Source organism: Pseudophryne corroboree, chromosome 4 (genome assembly GCF_028390025.1).
Source record: "Pseudophryne corroboree isolate aPseCor3 chromosome 4, aPseCor3.hap2, whole genome shotgun sequence".
Taxonomy (NCBI): domain Eukaryota; kingdom Metazoa; phylum Chordata; class Amphibia; order Anura; family Myobatrachidae; genus Pseudophryne; species Pseudophryne corroboree.
The window spans coordinates 223292805-223308916 of NC_086447.1; the positions used below are offsets into that span (position 1 = coordinate 223292805).

Sequence of the window (16112 nt, forward strand, 5' to 3'; positions counted from 1 at the left end):
TCCGGCTGTAAGATTCTTTGGGGCAGATCCAATTAACCATATGTTGATTAAAGTGGTCTCTTCTCTGGAGTAAAGTGTCCAGAGCTATTCAATTAGGGCAGTTAACGATTATTTTTGCTCACACCTCTGGCCAATGGTGGCTGAAAAAAGTCACTAATTAGGAGTATAGTATCTATGTCTGAGCCACTTGGGCAAAGCATAGAAACATTTAGAATCATGTTTTTGTGTGATACTGTTGGGTAGGAGCTAGATAAAATGGTTATAAGAGACATATAATAAGCACGAGTGGGAGGCATAAAAACCAGAAGGTAAAAATCGGACACGTGTTCTAATGGGATGTGGTCAGCATCCCAGCGGGCAGGATGCTTGTTGTCATGTGACTGATGTCGGAATTCTGACACTACTTAAAATCCTGGCGCCAGAACACCGACCGCCAACATCCCGAAGGTAAGTATCATGGTGAAGGTTAGGGTTAGGGCCTGGCACTAGAAGGGGGATTAACCATAGCCACCACCCCCCTGAGTATTAGCCCTAGCCACCACCCCCAGTGACCTGGTCCTAGCTGCCCGCCCCACTACCCACCACCCCAGGCGGGTTAGGGGACAGAGGAGGGGGTAAAACAATTACCCTGTCCCCTGTTGTCACTCCAATTGTCGGGATGCTGGTGTTGGTCATGTGACCACTGGCATCCCGTCCACCAGGATCCTCTAACACACCGGTTCTAATTAAATACCTATGAGACTGTCAGGAGAAAACAAAATGAATCTCGCCGCAGATATGTGATCTACTTTCCTGAAGGTAGCTATAACTTTGCACTATAATACTGAGAAACAATCCCTCTGTGTTAGAGACAGGCATGCCCCAGGTATGGAAACGGGATGCAGGCAGGCACATTGATCAAGCAGGAAAGATCATAGATCACACTATAGAAGCCTGCACAAAATCCCACAGCTGCTATTTGCCATAATGATATTTTTAGCAACAGTCAGTGCGTGAGTTTACACATATTCATATGACACCAAACACTGATATGTAAATCGCTCTAATTTACCCGTAACCGTTTATCTCAACTCTACAGTTTGAACATAATTACATGGCAATATGCAAAGACTTTAGACATGAAATATGTATTATTTCCAATATGAAAATCTGCACCTGCATGTTAAATATTAATAACTGGTAAATATCTCTATTATAAGAGATATCTGTCGCCACTGAGAACCTTGCAAGTGATGACAGTGCCTGTGTGTGTGTCATATCATGCTATGCGGTCACTGATCTTAAAGGCCAGTACTCACCGGCTGATGCGGGAAAGATGTGTGCTGAGCGATCCGCTCAGCACACATCTCTCCCGCCGCTCTGCACAACGCGATGTGTGCTGAGCATGCGGGGGGAGAACGGGGGGGCGCTAATTTCACCCAGCGGGTGAAATGAGCGACCCGTTAGATTGGTCTGCACGGCAGGCAAATCTAGCACCAGCGATAGCGATGCGCGGGGCTGCGCATCGCTATCGCTGTGGGGGGTACACATGGAGCGATCAGGCTTAAAATCTAAGCACTCTAGTCAGATTGCTTAGATTTTAAGCAGCAATCGCTCCGTAAGTACCCCCCTTAACTGTTATAAAACTTAATATGTCCAGTTTGACTATGTTATGCAGTGCTCACCCCTTTCTAAACAACATGATTATAGGCTGCAGTAAAGAGTAACCAAAATACATTAATAAACATGAAACACAACATAAACATTACCAAACATCAGTGCTGTCACCTCTTGCTGTCCTAACTATGCTTAAACTTAATTCAAACCTGTCTATAAGGTGTCCAAGTCTGATAATCCCATATTGAAAGGGTTTTAAATTACACTGGTATGAGTATAATCAATTCATGGCTATTTTCATTACTGATTCTTTTTTATTTTAAAGTCACTGAGCACAGATGCTGTCGCTTGACGGGATTAACCAAAGTATTGTAAATGAATGCAGCAAGTTCGCTGAGTGACGCCATCAGCGCAGAAGCCAAAAGTGATCATTTTTTATTTACCAAAAAGCAGTTTGTGTATTCAAGTTCAGTTTTATTTAACCAGTTTTTCTCTGTTAATGTCCGTTCTACAGATTAAAGGATTAGCTGCTAGACCAAGAGAGAACAGGTTTTATAAATTGCAGGGAGAAGATTATGTTTCTACTGATGTTCTGTACCAGAGTATGGAAAGAGTATGGAAAATGAACTAATCTTGCTTTACCCATATACACAGCTCAGGATCATTTTTCGAAATGTGCAAATCTAGAATATTTCTCATTCTCTGTGAGGAATCCCAGCAAAGTGTTTAACCATGCAAATATCATTTAAGAAGATTTGTTGATTATTTTGTCATGTTAGATGTTTTTCATTGCACAAAACGATGTATAATCTGTTTATTTCTTACGATGCGACTCTTCATTCATAATACAGGCTAGAAGTAAGGTTTTACTTTTATTCAAAGACAAGGATATACAGAAAAACTAAAATCATTACTGAAGAACATCTAAAGCAATGCTTTTATCTAGCAATAAAAGAGCAGATAGTAGACAGCACTGCATAATCCTGACATATGGCTATACAATGGAATACATGTATTAAAGAATGTGATAATGGCAGAACAGCTGTGCCTTGATGAGGCTTGTTAAGGGGAATGTATAATAAGGATAAAATATAGACATTATAGCTCATATAGCGTTGGATGTCTGTTTTGAACAATATACTCATCTCTTTACTGCCCATAGGCACCAATATGCATAGAACAAATATAATACAACAAAAGATCAAGGCAGCTTGGTTACCAGTATGCATAGGTCTTTATCCAGATATTAGTGTCCATTATACTTAAGTCCCCTTATACCTGGAGAGGTGGAAAAGATTGGCATTCACATAATATCAACTCAAGTACCCATCTGGTGCATGCCTGATTCATTATAAGTCATCATGATCAATGAGGACTGGCACCTGCCTGTACTACGAACAAAAGATACAACTCCAAACAGGTGTCATTTCTCTTATGGTAATCTCTGCATAGTCCATATTTGCATGAACACGCCCTGGCTAAACTTTGCCTATGTGAGACTGCTCAGTTACAGCCCTCTGGTTATGAGTAGATGCGGTCAAAATGTGTGCAGCCCCTGTCCAGAGCATGTGCAGTGCAAATTAATGCAAGATAGGCTCCAGAAATGGCTGTACTGCACGTAAAGACAAAAATTTAGTAATAATTACAGAACCATATACTCATTTACATTTGTATATCATACACTCTGTCAAGTCGGTTAGCAAGGAAGATAACGAGTGAATTATATAGGACATTGTAAGACATCGACCAGGTAGCTTAACAGAAACAGCTCAGGCTCGAAAAGCATGTAAAATGTAATTAGACAATTACTTTTCTTTCAACTTGACAGAGTTCTTCAAATAATGCAATCCAATGTGTAAAACAGAATATTGCTCACGTTGCTAGGTAAATGAGCATGAAAGTCATTTATTTTATTCTTCTGAAAGAAATGTAAAGGGATGGAATGAAAACTACAGTATGTGATTTCTGTAAAGTGATGGTCATGTTAAAATGTGCTAATGAATTAGGGGCTAGGTAGTGCTGCTAATAGTCCTAAACTGTATCTCCTCCGAGAAATCCCAGCGGTCCCTCAGTCTCAACACATCCATAACTGAATTTATGGGCTTCCTTCCCTTCAGGATCCATCTACTCCACACCTCTCCAACACTGAGGACAACACCACTATCTTCTTTGTTCTCCATGTCCGTTACCTGGGCATCATCCTTGTCTCCACACCTCAACTTCCATTACTTAATCCTGTCGGTTCCATCATGACATTGGCAGGATCAGAGCCTTTGTCTCCATTTATGCAACCAAAAAGCTCATGAAATGTTTAATTATTTATTGTCTCAATTCCTGCATCCTACTTCTGACTGGCCACTCCTGTATCTGATTTTCTCTTTTTTAATCTGTTTTCTATCTATCATACTTCAGCTAAGAATAATCTTCCTCTCTTGCTGCTCCACTTTTGCCACCCTTCTTCCAAACTCTACACTGGCTGCCTCCATTCCCTAGCTCTCCAAGCTCAATTCATATATATTCCATCCTAACAGCTCTGGTCAATTTATGACTACCACCTCACCTCTCTTCTGGTAAACTGTCTGGATCTGCCTCCAAGACATTCCTGTGCTGCTCCCCACCTCTGGAATACTCTCCCTTGTGCCATCAGACTCTCCGACAGCTTGCTATTCATGACAGCCTACCAATCCACCACCTAGTCCATCCCTCATACAACCCCCCTTACTTACATTCCATGCATAGTATTTTGGTTAATCCCTCAAGCTTGTTTTCTGTCTACCCTGTGCATGTGTTCATTCTACCATCTAACCCCTATATTGCTGTACACTTTACTTATCATTTTATCATAGGACACTACAATTACTTCATACTGCTGTATATTTGCCATGTTAAATTATGACAAGTTACTGTATATTATGTTATCCCACTTGTATCGTTTACCCTTCTTGTCCTAAAATTGTACATCACAGCAGAACATTTAGTGATTCCAAATAGATGATGACAATCATCATCATCATCATCATCATCATCATCATCATCATCATCATCCATGTATCTGTGCACCTGCTCTCCTGAAAGGCTTATCTGTAGATGGGGAGAAGACAAAGCAGTTGCTGGTGCCCACAGTGGGAGAGTGCCTATGTGTTTGCCTCTAGAAGAGAAGGCTTCCCAAAGCCTAAAGCTAATAGTTAGAGAAGGGGGCTCCAGCACTGACTCAGAGGTATGTTAAGAGTCACTCTATTTGATGGTTTTTACCTTTTACCCAGTAATGAGTCTTGTGTAAGAATTATAATTTATTATGAATTATTACCAACAACTTGGTATTCAAGAGTGATTTGAATTCCTATACTGGACAATAAAACTATTTAATCAAAATGAAAGGCAATACATCAAATGGTATCCTGGAGTATACTACTACTATGACAGAAAACCATAAACATTAAATGGAGACTATTACATATCTCATGTAGTATACAGAATTGCAATTATCAATAAAAGACATTTCAAATATCTACAGAGATATGCATGACATGTGCATGTAAATATGCTTTGTTTTACATTCATCTGAGCACATACTGCTAAATGAGCCACAATATGAGCAAAATAACTAATTCTGCCCATAAGACTATACAGAGGAATAGGCCATCCTGTAAAGGTGTAACTCGTCGAAGGTACAATCTCTTGAGTTCTACATTTGCTTCTCTGTCCTATTCTGTATTGTTAAGTTTGCATCTTGATTAGTATAGTTAGTGAATAGCAGTGGGCTGGTCACGGTGGCATCCCTCCCTACCTTCAGTGAAACACAGTGCTGGAGGACATGTTGTTCCTGGAAATGGACATGGCATTGCAAGTAGGGGGCATGCCCTTCTCACTCTGGGGATCTGGACATACTGTACTGGGCTGCCCCCGGTGACCACTCTATGTGCAGTTGCCGGCTTCTACACTGTGACGGGCTGGGTGATACACATAATGTTACAGTGCAGCACCCGGCTTCTGTCACTGAGCAGGAGTTGGAACTTTGGTGTACCCCCTCGGCGAGCTGGCAACCCCCAAACCTCCGCAGTAATGCCACTGGCTGGTCAGTCCGTTCCACTGTGTACTATTTAATTACTGGAATGTGCAAAACATCATGTCCAAATGAGGAATGAGGCAAATTTGTAGCTGAATATACAACGTATGTAACAATGAGCAGACGGTGGCAGAGATGTATGATATCATTTATTAATGTGCAAGAAACTCTGAAAGATCACAAGCTTTAGAATCTCGCAACGATCCATGTTTTCTTTTTGTAAAGCAATGACATAGCTTGTCATCCCCTGCTATCAGCAGCATGGTCTAGAAATATGTCCTTTTATAACACAAGAGCTTTGTCCTGTGCTGGAAAGTAAGACCTTACAAATCAATGACATTTCTCTTAAACAACCAGGCTGCACCAAATGCTCACATTGTATCAATTCACCTCAAGGGAGTGTGTTCACATTAGAGAAGGATAGATCTATGAGCAGTAATAACCTTTCCTACAGAAACAAATCAAAGTGTATGACTTTATAGCTAGCATTATATCTACTACTGCTGTGCAAAACGTGGAGCCTTTGTACATTTCTCTCCCCTGATTCATGATTATTCTACATCACACAGATAAATGCAAACACATAATTTTGAAATAAGGGTCTTATTTAAATCACATTTTCCCTGATATGAAGTAACAGCACTTAGTCCCATTACATTTCTTTCATGTAATTTTATAACAAACTGTTTCTTTTAATATGATTTCATGCAGAATTATTTCTGTTTAGGTTGTTCAATAGAAGGTTTTTATACTGTATGAGTTAAGGGCCCTACACACTTGGCGATTTCAGCGATTTTGACGATATTATCGCTTGCCGATTTTTCATCAACGATTTTTGCCTACACACTAGACGATATTGATGGCCGATTTGGACGATATGACAGCACATTACATCTATATCGTCCAAATTGGCTTGCTTGTATAAACGATGATCGACCAACGATGAATGATTGTGGGGACGCGCATCGTTCATCGTTGATGCATACACACTGAACGATATGAACGATATTGTTCATATCTATCATTGATGTTGCTAAGTGTATAGGGATAAATAATATAATGGGCGCTAAGTTTGTTATACTGTCAATTAAAATAATTAATTGCAGCTCACACAAGGAGGATCTGGATGTCCTCCTAGATAAAGGGACACAGTACCTAAACAATAGAATTATACGTGTGAGCGCACATGTATTAAAAAATGTGGTTAATTAGGCTGCTGGTTTGGTAAATAAAAAATATTTTTATTAATATAAAACAGACTGAATAAACATTTACAGAATAAAAACCATCACAATGGAAATCGCAGAATAGATTTATGCATATATCCCCGCTATAGCCAATTGGACTTTATATGATTAGTATTGAGCATGCATGCCTATAGAGTTAGCTGGTTAGTTAGAACAAGTCATGGTCCTCAGATCCAGTCTTGGTCGTTTGTAACTGTTTGGTCCCTCTAGGGGATTTTAAATGGAGGTGTTAGTGTTAATGGATTTAGACAGGAGCCAGAAGTTGTCCCTTAATACATATTAGTGGTACAGTCCATTTGGATAAGACAGCTTTCCTCAAATGATGTTAGATAATGCCAGTTAATACTGGATGAAAGTGTGATACTGATAAATTTTGTAATCAGTTGATCCGTCGTGACACTCGTATGGGCAATGCTTACCCTCCCACTCTGCGGCGGTTTCTTGTGTCTGCGGCTGGACTGGATCACACTGGAGGCATGGACTCAAAGACGTCAAGTGGAACGCAGGTGGAGCGCATCGGAAACCGGAAGCCGGAAGCCCCGTCCAACCCGGAAGCCGCGGCGCGCGGCCGATCGCTCCCTGCTACACCACACGCTTGGAGCGTGCCACTGCTCAGCTGGACGAAGTCAGTATCACACTTTCATCCATTAACACTAACACCTCCATTTAAAATCCCCTAGAGGGACCAAACAGTTACTAACGACCAAGACTGGATCTGAGGACCATGACTTGTTCTAACTAACCAGCTAACTCTATAGGCATGCATGCTCAATACTAATCATATAAAGTCCAATTGGCTATAGCGGGGATATATGCATAAATCTATTCTGCGATTTCCATTGTGATGGTTTTTATTCTGTAAATGTTTATTCAGTCTGTTTTATATTAATAAAAATATTTTTTATTTACCAAACCAGCAGCCTAATTAACCACATTTTTTAATACATGTGCGCTCACATGTATAATTCTAAGTGTATAGGGCCCTATACTCTATATGAATGCTCTTGAGCCAGTTCCCAATAAAAATTAAAATTTTGTTTGCAATTATTATTTCAGAAGTGGTAATGGACTAAAGAAAAACCCCTCGCTGAGCTACTACTGGATTCAATTAACCATGGATTCTGGCGGCTTCGCATTACTCCCATCTAGCTGATTTTTGCTATAAGCCTATGGAGGTATGAGCAAACATCAGCTACCAGACTGGCCTGATTAAATGCGCAACGCGAGCTACGGATGTCGTCAGGGCTAAGTGTTTCTGACCCCCGCTGTGACCTGTCATTTTGAGAACGGGCCATATTAGGCTTTTTCCTGGCAGGCTACTTTCCTCATAGAGCCACTCGGAACCTCTCTGATGTACTTGTTTTTAAGTCAATTTTTTTTACATTCTGCTGGCGGAGGTACGGGTGACCAGCTGGCGAGTGGACGATTTAAGTAGGCAGACAGTCTTGTCAGCACCTTTCTTGCAGGTACTGTGCACTGTGGCCTACTGCAGCAGCACACCTCCCCTGTCTCCTCCCTGATGGTCCCATAGGTCCTCAGCACAGAACCTGTCTGTGGTGGCACCAATGAGGTGATAAAAGCAGGTTAGTGGGGACAAAGATAGAAATAAATATAACTTCAGCAACAAAGTATCACTGAATAACTACAGACACAAGTTTCCATGACTACCTTTCACAAGATGAATTTCTATGTTACATACTAAGCAACATTTACTTAGCACATTTAGAGCTTCATATTGTCAGAGGTGACAAGTTGGCAACTGGGTGGAGGGTAGCGTGCCGGCTTCGGGAGACTTACGCACTCTTCCAGGTGGCTGGGAACACCACCAGATTTTTTGGAGCCTCCCGGGCCGTTCCAAGACAATAGGCTAGTATGATGCATATGCTATGCAGAGCTCGGGTGCTCAGCAATACTGGACCAGCAGAGGTGTATGTATATATAATAGAACAATCACATCTTACAGCTCATTTAGGTGCATTGTTTGCAGTCGACCCAGCAAGTAACCAACTATTAGCTTTAAACCATACCTCGCAACTGTCCCGATTTTCACAGGACTGTCCCGTTTTTTTGGGACTGTCCCGCTTTCCCACCGTCCGGCCGCAGTGTCCCGTGGTGGGGAGGGGCAGTTGGGAGGCTCCTCCACACTCTGCTCTGCTTAGCAGAGTGGTGAATTGATGCTGTGCGCATGCGCACAGCATCTATTCACTGGAGACAGAGGGACTGGGGGCATGCCAGCGGCTCACAGAGCGCTGGTCATGCCCCCTTTAGTGACAGAAAAAGGGAGTGACTTGCTATCGTGGCACCGCCGCAAGGCCATGCCCCCTTTCATTTAGGTCACGCCCCCTTTTCGGACGCGCGCGCAGGAGTCACTCTTCTCAGTACTGAAATGTTGGGAGGTACGTTTAAACTGTGCACATCAGTCAATGATAGAAGGGTCTGGTTGTAGCAGTGTTAGTAAATGAGGTCTCTTGTCTCTGACATCTGTAAATAATGGCTATGGTTTTGTTTGGCAGATGTTCAGCTGTAGTGAAAGACTCCGATTACCATACATGTGTGTTACCGATCTTTTATTCAAATGTAAAACAAAAAATAAAATAAACTGAAGCAATGAAAATGTAATACTCTTTGGATATTATTCAGTTATTACAAAACCCTTTCAATGTTTCAGGACAGAAGTGTTAAACAGAGTTGTTGGATTTTCTAATATGTATATTTTGTTATTTTTTCTTAAAGATCCCCTCAAGCCTAATCCATTCATTACTTTTAGGAGCTATAAAAATCACATTACATTTCCACACCAACACAACCGATATCTCCAAGCTCTCATTTTTCATTAGGAGGATTTAAGTTATTGGACTCAATGATTTCCTACCATGCAAATAAAATGGAATGAGCAGTAAATGATTTCACATAAAAGGGAGGGTGGATGGAAGCAATAGAAGATTGAGACCTTTACAAGCAGACAGCAGCACAATGCTCTTACAAACACAGCCCATATTAACCTTCTAATTATACGTTACTCCTATATAAACAACAACACCTACTACCTAAAACAGCAATGATCTCTTTCACGCAGATTAAAGTGAAAGATAACTTGACTCATTTATGTGCCTTATGTATACTGTATATAAATAATGTAGGTGTGACTGAAATGTGTGTCAGTTACCATTTGCATTACAATATTCATCAAGAATTTTAAAAGACTAGTAGCAGACATTCTATGTATTTTTCCCTATTTATTTTGCACGGGAGCTACTGTAGGTAATAAACCTTATGAATTTGGTATAGCAAATCAGCTTAAATCTCACACTAGGTGATATTGCTGTGTGCTATGTAATGTTAGATTAGTTTAAGTGTAACCATGGTAACAATATGTCCTATTTATTAATAGCAGAGGGACGACTTTATGAGTGACATGTTTCTATGACGCTGTTGTCTGAGCAGGGCAAATCATATACCAAATTAAAGGTCTTGGTCCATAGATTTGCAGAAAAATATTGCCATTTTAATTGGTATCTTTGTTTGGAACTACAGCTTGTGGCAAAATGTCATCCTGCCATTTACACTGCATCACCATTGTACTCTGGAAATTTTGTCAGTTGGTCAACTCTCCCTGCGTACTTGCTGGGTGACCTGAAATATGTGACCTGCTGGGTGGTCTGTAACTTTTGCCTGGTGGAAACTAGGCACATCAGCTAGTATGTAATAATCACACTGTGGGATAGATGTACTAAATCTTGGAGAGAGATAAAGTAGACATAGATAAAATACCAGCCAATCAGCTCCTAACTGCCATGTTACAGTCTGTCATTGAAAAATGACAGTTAGGAGCTGATTGGTTGGTAGTTTATTTCTCTCCATCTGCCACACAGAATATACATATGTCTGCCAGTCTTGTTCTATAATTGTCTTCCTATTAGATTCTGTCAATTCACCTGATATGACAGCAGTGGTGTAACAGTTCAGTTGTGCTCCCTGTGCCAGCCCCTGCCACCTGGGTTTGTGATGTGGACTGTCTGAGGACATTCCAAGCATCTGTACAGACTGCAGAGTGCCTGCTTGCAGCATCCAAAGGACACTATGATGCAGGATGCCTTTCCTGGTATCCTGCTAGCTAGAAGCAAGGGTTTTGGGGCAGTGACTGTGATGTCCTGAGATCTGTGCAGCGGCACAACTCGTAACGGCGCTGTATGATAGGGTTACTTAATAGCAGCTAAACATGTAGAAATGGTTGAAAATAACTGTTGCAAAAAATATATTTTGTATTAGTTACTTTATACTACGTTTGCTTGGAAGGAGTGACTATGGGGATTGTGGGCAGGGCCATCAAGGAAGGGGGGGGGGGGTACTAATTACCAGGACCTGAGCTTGCTGGAGAGGCCTGAGTCTGTCAATGTGCCCTTCTTACCTTTCAGCATCCTGTATCACTCTCTCTTCAGCCCAGCACATGCTGCTGTGTTCAGGGCTGCACTGGGGCCAAGAAGGGCGCAGCAGTCTCCCCTGCTTGTCTGGGAAGGGGGAGCAATCACACTGATCACCCCTCCCACTCCCCTGGATTTGCCTGTGGCTGAGGTGCCCCCATGTTTAGCACTTCAATGTTCAAAAAAATATTTTCTCTAAGGGGCATGTCCTGTGATTAAACCGCACCCACTTCATTACCTGGGCACTGCCAAGCTCTCTATGGCTAAGGGCATGGGGGTATGCTTTAGGTCACTTCAGAACCTACCTATGGCCCTAGCTGCCTAGCTGGACCTAATGCAAATAATGATGACAACGTACAGTGTGCACAGTGACATCCCATAAGGATTTAGTTAAAGTTTCTGTGTCTTCTTCAGGATAAGCAGGAAACTGCAATTGCCCAAGACAATGTAATGATAGAAGATACCACTTTGTGATAATCATATTTCAAATACTTATAGTGGCCGTGTCGCTCTGATTATCTCACCGCCGTCTTCATCAACTATAATCACCCATCCTCCAATCTTTACTTCAAGAAAAACACTTTACTTGTATTTGAAGTGTTGTTAGTAAATCCAGTTGCTGCCTACAGAAGTATGTTTTAATATGTGAATGTGGAAAAGACTATTCCGTCCCAGAGTGAACATGTACTTCTGCTGCTAGCATGACCTTCCTACTGTTAGAATGGCAGGTGAATCCCAAACCTCTAGTCATTAGCTTGGTTCAAAAGTTGTAAAACTGTGTAAAACTGAGCAAGAAACAAATGTTTGAACATTCATCTTAGTTCCTAAAATTGGTCTTTCTTTAGAAATAGTCAGGATTACTAAAGTTAATGTACTGTAACTAAGAACGTTTTGTATGGACCTATAACTGGGGTGAAAACCAAGATAGCCACCTGCCTATATCTATAATATTGTACCCATAACAGTATTATTAATGTTATGTTCCTAGATCAATACATAATAATTGTCTTTATTATAAATACAGTATATTGGGAGTCCTCACCTTCTGATTAGCCACATATCTCCGGCCATATCTCTCCACATATCTTTCACCTGACACAATCACGTCCTACTGTATGAAGAGTTATTGTGATGTTTTGCTGTGTTTTCCAAAACTGCTGCTCGATAAATCTAGAGTAGGCCTGGCCAACCTTTGGCTCTCCAGCTGTTGTGAAACTACAAGCCCAGCATGCTTTACCAGCTGGTCCATGGAATGGTATGATGGGACTTGTAGTTTCACAACATCTGGAGAGCTGCATGTTGGCCTGGCCTGATCTAGAGGTTTCTGTTCTATACTAGTGATAAACTGGATCGGCAAAGTGTCTGATGGAGATTTCTAAACTTTTCTGACCATTTTTCTGCATTTTTTCCTTTAGTAACTCCAGTTGCTTAAACAATGCAGAAAAAATGCCAGAAACCCAGAAGATTTCACACTAAACCTTTAGTACATTTCTATATGGTTAGGATAGCAGTAATCAAAGCTCTCTCCTCTTCTTAATGACTGCTTTACACATAAGGGTGAACTTCCAGGGAAGAGGAGGGTGAATCCACCAAGGAGATACATGGGCATGGAGGTAAGTGTACCCAACATTATCATGGGCTGTAATAAGGATTAACACCCCCTTATATTCAAAAATGTGAATTGTAAATTAGCTCGTGTTAATCACAGCGTTAAAATAAATCTGCCCATACTGTATCTATGTGCTGCTATGTAGAAAGTTGCAGCAGTTTCCCTATGTGAAGATAAGAAACTGCATTTACGCCCCTTGCTGAATGTGCAAAGAAAATGTAAACCCTGTTGTTGGATTTTCTCCCAACTGTAAAAATGTATAAAATGTGATAATGTCTAGTTTATAACCGCATGCCAGATTATTACTATTTCTAACATTTCTATAATCCACATTATTTGTGACTGAATACTTGCACAGTATCGGATGGAGCTGATTGGATTTGATTGAAGTTTTTCTCTTCAAAGTTCTGTGGCTTTGTTAAATAATCCTTCAAGCTCTCAAGACAAAATGACAAAAATCCATTTATTTATTAAAATTATTTAATTATGTCCCACAAGTACATTAAAAGTGATTGACAGCGTAAAAGGCACATTTTTACTCATGTATTTATCAATTGTTTTACAGTATGTCAACCTTCCCTCTTCTTTATTATTGAATTCAGTATGGCTACAAAGTTATTGTGTTTTTTGCATGAAAAATGTGTTTACCATAGACTTTTTTGTGACTTGTAGGCTTTACATAAAATACAATGAATTAGAAGATTGTGTGCTGAGCAATGAAATGTAAAAAGCACAGCAGTCTATCAAAACATATAATGTACATACTGCAGCAGCTCTAAAGTTGTCTAATTAAAAATAAATAAATAAATACATGACTGTACAAATACAGGGTCATGACGTCTCTCCCATAGATCAGAGGAGCGGCACTGGCAGCCGGAGATGGAGATCAGCACCGGTCGGGAATCAGGAGCGGGGATGGTGAGTATTAATTAATTATTATTATTATTTTATTTTTTTGTAAGTGGCACAAACTAGGGAGCACAAACGGGGGCGCAACTCTACAGGGGGAACAAACGGGAGCACAACTCTACAGGGGGCACAAATGGGGGCACAACTCTACAGGGGGCATACCTGACCATGCCCCTTTATGAAGCCATGCCCCTATTTTTGCCGGGGGCGCCACAAGGGCTAGAACCGGCCCTGTATGTAGCTTAAGCACAGCACACCTAGAAGAAACAAAAAGACATCAAAACTCCACCCAGGAAAGGCATTGCTCAGGAATCAAATGCTTGACCTCAATGCTGTGAAGCAGCAATGCTAATCACCATGCCACCCTACTGCCAATTTATATTTTTTATAGCTATTTTATTATAATAAAACATTTTTATTGATGAAACTAGAATGAACTGTTTAATCTATTTTGTAAAAAAAAAAATTTCACATATCCTTATATTCATTTCGACCACTCACTGCTTCTCTAAAACATTTAATGAACAAGGTCTATGTAATAAGTGTTCTGCGCTGTAAAGTAAGATATTTAAACTGCACAGCGGGTACATATAGCCTGCTGACATAGAAAGCCATCTGCAGCACCAATGGTTGACTGCACAAGAAATTGCTCCCATGAACATTTTGGAAATACTGTCACTCTTCAGTTTCTGACCCAGGACTAGGTGTGACGGTCACATTATCCTAGTCATCTGCAAGTGTTAGCAATATTTCATTGTTGTCATCCGTGTATGGAATAAGAAAAAAATATGCAAAATCATAAGGCTACATTTTATATAAATCTCTTGTGCTGTGCAAATAAACAAAAGGTGTACATAGCAAAAATGCTGTTATGCAGACCAGTGGTCAATGAAGTTTTCTTATATATACATTACATCAAGTGACCGTTGGAAACTTTACCTCATACTACAAGGATGAAGAGCGTGAGTATGAAAAAGGGCGTTCCAATCGTCAATTGTTTTGTAGAATAAGTAGGCTTACCATACCATCCCTTAAAGATGGGACGCTCATGGATTACACAATTCTGTGGCTGATTAAAAACAGGTGAAATGCAGGCTTGAAGTCTGCCAACCACAAAACCTGTGTTATTCATGTGTGTCCTGGTATAAGGGGATAGTGAGGTAAGCGTAAGAATAAGTATAAACACATGAGTTTTACTGTCATCATTGTACTCTCATTTTTTGTTAAATGCAACATTGTAATTTTTTGTACCCTATTATAGTCTTCAAATTACACCATACTATAAATATACAATTCCAACTCAAGGGCTCTGCAGTGCCATCTAGTGGTCACAATAGTTCATTTTATTTGTTGGGTTTTTTAAAATAAACTTTCTTAGCATTGACTAAGACCTACTGTAAGTCAAGACCTCAAGTACCCCCAGGTCATGTTGTGAGGTTTTCTATCTTTGGGATAATTACTGACCCAGAAACACAATAACTCAGCTGGGCATGATTAAAGGAATGCAGAAAACATGACTCCATTGGGAGTCCTTGAGAACTGGAGCTGAGAACCACTGGACCAGAATATTTCTTGACTAGGAGGAGTTTTTTGTAATCACTAAACACAACATAATCTCCTTCAACTAGTATTTTAAAGGGATTATGTGATTTTAAATATACAAATGTCTATGGGCAGCACGGATGGTGTAATGGTTAGCATTACTGCCTCACAGCACTGAGGTCATGGGTTCAATTCTCACCATGGCCCTAACTGTGTGGAGTTTGTATATTCTCCCCGTACTTGCGTGGGTTTCCTCTGGGTGCTCCGGTTTCCTCCCACAATCCAAAAATATACTGGTAGGTTAATTTGCTCCCAACAAAATGAATCCTAGTGTGAATGTGTCTGCGTGTACATGTGGTATGAAATATAGATTGTAAGCTCCACTGGGGCAGGGGCTGATGTGAATGGCCAAATATTCTATGTAAAGCACTACGGAATATGTGTGAGCTATATAAATAACTGGTAATAAATAAATAATCTATTACAATATCAGTGGAACCATCGGTGATGGTCTAAGACATGAAAACCATGCATTTTTTTTGTTAAGGTAATTATGTACATATTATCATTTACATATTAAGTTCAGGTGAGGATTCCTTTTATTAGTTCACAATTTTTATTTGAATTATAATATGGGTAACTGCCCCTTGTAACTTGATTTCTTCAACGATATTAAAAATTAAACAAGACAAACATAACTGAAAAATAATAGACAGAAAATG

The 16112-nt window shown here is 40.4% G+C and overlaps 1 protein-coding gene across 1 annotated transcript in view; it reads right to left on the reverse strand.

Moving 5' to 3' along the window:
- CLSTN2 (calsyntenin 2) overlaps positions 1-16112 on the reverse strand; it is a 1340366-nt gene that overhangs the window by 1189935 nt on the left and 134319 nt on the right. The gene's annotated exons all lie outside the window — the stretch shown is intronic.